Source organism: Octopus sinensis, linkage group LG14, assembly GCF_006345805.1.
Source record: "Octopus sinensis linkage group LG14, ASM634580v1, whole genome shotgun sequence".
NCBI classification, from domain to species: Eukaryota; Metazoa; Mollusca; class Cephalopoda; order Octopoda; family Octopodidae; genus Octopus; species Octopus sinensis.
In genome coordinates this window covers 66,329,028-66,335,021 of record NC_043010.1, presented here as the reverse complement: position 1 = coordinate 66,335,021, position 5,994 = coordinate 66,329,028, and the positions used below count along the sequence as shown (strand labels likewise).

The following is a 5,994-nucleotide window of genomic DNA, read 5'->3' as shown; positions in this document are numbered from 1 at the left end:
TTTAGTCTTCGACTTCTTTTGGAATAATACTGAATAAGGCAAGATGAGTTTAGGTAAAAAAAAAAAAAAAAAAAGAAGTTTTCTCTCTATGTTGTTAAGTGATGTGAATTTGATTTTTTACAGGGCATCAATAGTCCAGGGGCCAAACCTCAGGTAACTTGTGAAGTAGATACCAGCATTGTTTGAACGATGTTGATGGAATATTTCACACACTGTACAAATTTGGAACTCATGATGGCAAACATGAATACACACAAACATATATATTGTATAAAGGATCGTGAGTAAGGCCAGAACAATGCGAAGTACATGCAAGGCAAATCACAAGGAAACAAATATTGAATGCAAGGTAAGTCTACATCAATTCATATCTTTGTTTTCTTGTGATTTGCCTTGCATTTACTTTGCAGTGTCCTGGCCTTACCCACGATCTTTTATTCAATATATTCTACACAATGCTTCACAGTAATTATTCCATTATATAGATAAGTATACGCTGACGCACACAATTTATGTGTCACTCATTTGACTGCAACCATGCAGGGGCACTGCCTTGAAGGGTTTTAGTTAAACAAGTTGACCCCAGGACTTATTTTAAGCCTAGTACTTATTCTATTGGTCCTTTTACTGAACCACTAAGTCACAGAGATGTAAACAGACCAACACTGGTTGTCAAGTGGTGGTGGAAGACAAACACAGACAGACATACACACACACGATAGGCTTCTTTTAGTTTCTGCTAACTAAATCCACTCACTTTGACCATAGTAGAAGACATCTGCCGAAGGTGCCACGCAGTGGGGACTGAACCCAGAATCATGTGGTTGGGAGGCCAACTCCTTGTCACACAGCCAGGCCTGCACATATGTGTGTGTGTGTGTGTATATATATATATATAAATTGTAAAGCATAACACATCACACCCCTTCTTTTTGCCAATCTTAAACTTTCTCTGAGAATCAATCTAAATAAATTCATTGTGTACGTCCTTTTGATTTTTATTGTTTTTCCTGCTTTTGGTCTTATTTTTGATTTGTCTATATATATATATATATATTTATCATAAGAGATATACATATTCTACTTGTCCATGGTAGAGCACAATCTTAAAGGATTTTAGACAAACTGACTCCAGGACTTGTGCTTTGTATTCATTCTATTAGTATCTTTTGCCAAACCACTAAGTTATAGGGATGTAAACACAAACATTGGTTGTTAAGCAATGGGGACAAATACATAAATATATATATATATATATATATATATATATATATATATATATACGATGAGCTTTTTTCAGAAGTTGTCTATCAAATCCACTCGCATGGCTTTGGTCAGCTCGTGGCTATAGTTCAAGATACTTGCCCAAAGTGCCATGCAGTGGGAATGAACCCAGAACCATGTGGTTTGGAAGCAAGCTTCTTACCACACAGCCATACCAGTATATATAATCAATTATTTATGTGTGGTATATATACATATATAAACTTAGATGAGTTATTTGTATGAATATATTAATAACTGACTGTACATTCTTACTTTTGCAACCGTCTCATCACTCACCCTTATTTTTCTCCCCATCTTGTCATGTACCAGTCACTGCCCTCCAGCCTGCTACCCAAATAATATTCATCATACTCGTGCTACATTCACCCATTAGCATTTAAACCGGCCATATCCGGCCAAAAATATTCTACCTGTTTTATGTTCAAACTGGCCAGAACTGGTCTCTCACACCAACCCTACAATATTGTTTTAAAAATTAACAGCTACCTCATCAGAATCTCTTAGCTACAAGGTAATGCATGATTAATTCAAAACAATGTAGATGAAGAAGCGTTAATTTTGGCAGAATAATGTGAACACTAAAGGGTTCATCCACCCATTTCTGTCTTTCTGATATCATCGTTTTAGTTTCCAATTCCTTTCTTCAGCCTCGTAAAACAAAAATGCACGTGTCTTAGGATATTAAGAACTCCACACTCATGTCCTTACCCTTCTCCCCGACCTGTTTCTGGATTTCCTCCTGTCATCGTTTTCTTCCCCAATTCCCTTCTACAGTCTACATTTCTTAAGCTGAGTACTTTCTATATATTCTCTGTGTACAAAGCGACTCCTCCTGTGCTGGTGCCATGGTGGAGTCGTATCCCAGCCCTCTCTACTCTCTAAGAGTGGTTGGTAAGCAAGACAATATCTCTAAATCTGGTGCAACCAAAAAAACAAAAAAATACATCCAGCACAATTTGTAAAGTGGTCGGTGGTAGGTAGAGCATCCAGCCGTAGAAACCAGACTAAATGACAACTAAAGACAGTCCATAGAAAGCAGCGGCTTACAATATAGTAAGACTCGGAACATAACAATCTGTCTAACCCATGCCCACACTGAAATCAGGCGTAAAATGATGATTCCATCAAATATTTGTGAGTAAATATACGTGTATGCACGAATATATATGTGTATACATACACACACACAGTCAATTATATACATATATATCTATATATATATAAATACATACACACACACACAGAGTCAATTATATACATATATATTTATATATATATAAATACATACACACACACAATTATATACATATATATTTATATATATATAAATACATACACACACACAATTATATACATATATATTTATATATATATAAATACATACACACACACAATTATATACATATATATTTATATATATATATAAATACATACACACAATTATATACATATATATTTATATATATATATAAATACATACACACAATTATATATATAATATATAGATATATATATATATATACACATATATATATAAATACATACACACACACACAGTGGTTTACAATATAGTTGATTATTTCTACATATCTACGTTTGCATAAACATAGAACGGAGTATTAAGTCGTATATATATATATATATATATATACTGTTGGCCATAGAGTAACTACTACTTCAGTCATATTTTTAAAAATATTTATATACTCGTTTTGAATTCTATTTTTCCCCGTGTGCATCACCAAACAGATAAATAGATAGATGGATATTTAAAATTTGAGTGAAGTAGCAGAGTGATTCAATGACCAAGAGTTTGGTGGGTTAGCACTAAACACACGCATACATACACACATGTATGTGTTTCTTATCGCTCTTGTCTATCAGTTCTGACTAAGCATATCAGGGATGAAAGGGCCTTTCAATTTATTCTTACCTTAACAGTAGAGTAACGAGTTGAAGGCTATCTCAGCTGTTATTTTTAGCTGGTATAGCGATCGAGTGCGTGGCTCTATCGTTATCTAAATATTTACATTTATTTGTAAATATCTTTTGCTTGGAATATACAGTAATATATACAGTCATATATACATATAGAGGTGTATTTATATATACACACACACACACACACACACATGTAAAATTATATTCTAACACAAACATATTAACACACATATACACAAAAATACTCGCACAAAATGTTTACACACACAGACATATACATACATATATATATATATTATATATGTGTGTGTGTGTGTGTATGTATATATATATATATATATATATATATATATATATATATATATGCGTGTATGTGTATCACATATAAATAATATATCGTTATTTCCTTTTTGTTGATTCTTGAAATTTGGAAAGTGAAAATCGAAACCCACAAAAATTAACATCACGCTGCCATCTGATAACGTATTTGCGATTGTGTGTATAGATAGATAAATAAAATATTACAATATCTATATATAAATATATATTTGTGTGTGTGTTTATATAATATACATATATATATATTTATACATACATACATATATACATATTTATACATACATACATATATATATATTTATACATACATACATATATATATATTTATACATACATACATATATATTTATACATACATATATTTATACATACATACATATATTTATACATACATACATACATATATTTATACATACATACATATATATATTTATACATACATACATACATATATATATTTATACATACATACATACATATATATATTTATACATACATACATATATATATTTATACATATATATATTTATACATACATACATATATATATTTATACATACATACATATATATATTTATACATACATACATATATATATTTATACATACATACATATATATATTTATACATACATACATATATATTTATACATACATATATATATATTTATACATACATACATATATATTTATACATACATACATATATATATACATACATACATATATTTATACATACATACATATATATTTATACATACATACATACATATATATATTTATACATACATACATATATATATATTTATACATACATACATATATATATATTTATACATACATACATATATATATATTTATACATACATACATATATATATATTTATACATACATACATATATATATATATATTTATACATACATACATATATATATATATTTATACATACATATATATATATATTTATACATACATACATATATATATATATTATACATACATACATATATATATATATTTATACATACATACATATATATATATATTTATACATACATACATATATAAATATATTTATTTATACATACATACATATATATATTTATTTATACATACATACATATATATATATATATACATACATATATTTATACATACATATATTTATACATACATATATTTATACATACATATATTTATACATACATACATATATATATATATATTTATACACACATACATACATATACACACACACAAATATCTTAGAGGCATTTAAGTATCACAGCAAACGAAGTAATTTGATATCATGCAAAACAAAAATCTATAAAATTGTTAAAAATAATACGAAATGCAAAATGATCATGAGAATACATTGCGTAAGTAAGAACAAAAATGCAGAACGTATATGATACTATATAAACAGTGTGAATATATTTTGCTGGTGGGGGAGAGAGAGATATTCAGTATAAATATGTTAAGACATGTGTAGTGTGGTTACAAAATGGAGGGTCGACATAGTTTCATCAGCGAGAAAATGAAAGACTTGAGAAAGTATTCAACGAATTCGACTATATTCGACCCTGTAGATTAAATGCTTGGGGAATAAAGTGCAATATGTCAACAGGTCGATTACGGAATGAAGTTAAAATGTAAAAACAGGACACCTATGGGTAGGAATAAACTCGGAAATTGAATGTTTTTGTTGTCTCTTTTTTCATAAATCTGTAAACAACTTGAGGTTGGTGCTAAGTCGGGGGACGGTTTGGGGGGTGAAAAAAACACAGCATTCGAGAGAACTGGTACTTTAGCAACATATATGATAATTTTAGAATTTACCTGATAGAATAAAATCCAATATACAATGTCTAAATCAATGACGTTGTCATGAAAACATGCAGCAACAATACACCCGTGTGAAGAAGGAAGATCCGAAAATGGCGGATACTAACTGACCTCTTTCTGATATGTCGTTAGAAAGAGTTTAAAAAATGTGAACGGAAAAAATTATTTCTTTTCTTTCAGAAATTCTCTATTTCTTTCTTATTTCCATTATAATTAAATAATTTTGCCTTCTCTTCAGCCAAGCAACAATATACATATATATATATATATTTATATATATATATATAGAGAGAGAGAGACACACACATACACACACAAATAGAGAGAGGGAGAGTCAACAATACCTAATCTCACGTGGACGAGAGTAAGATATATTCAAGTATTATTGTATGGATCTATTTTTGTGTGTATATATGTGCATATATATATATATACACACATGCATCTATATTTATATATATATCTATATATAATGTAGTTTTTTTAATGTTGGAATATGCGTGTGTATATTTTGTAAATAAATGAAATATTTATATTTGTAATTTTCTTATTAAAAATATTTTTTAAAATTTATAAAAAAA

The 5,994-nt window shown here is 28.7% G+C and overlaps 1 protein-coding gene across 7 annotated transcripts in view; it reads right to left on the bottom strand.

Annotated features, from left to right (window-relative positions):
* Positions 1–5,656, bottom strand: part of LOC115218970 (poly(A) polymerase beta) — a 64,680-nt gene extending 59,024 nt beyond the window's left edge. For 4 of the 7 annotated variants that reach the window (XM_029789004.2, XM_029789005.2, XM_036509154.1 and 1 more), the window contains exon 1: positions 5,408–5,655. The gene's annotated coding sequence lies outside the window, so the exon portion shown is untranslated. Of the gene's footprint in view, positions 1–5,407 lie in introns of all 7 variants that reach the window. The other 3 variants (XM_036509153.1, XM_036509156.1, XM_036509155.1) reach the window with 1 other exon arrangement.
* Between the last annotated feature and the right edge of the window lie 338 nt (positions 5,657–5,994).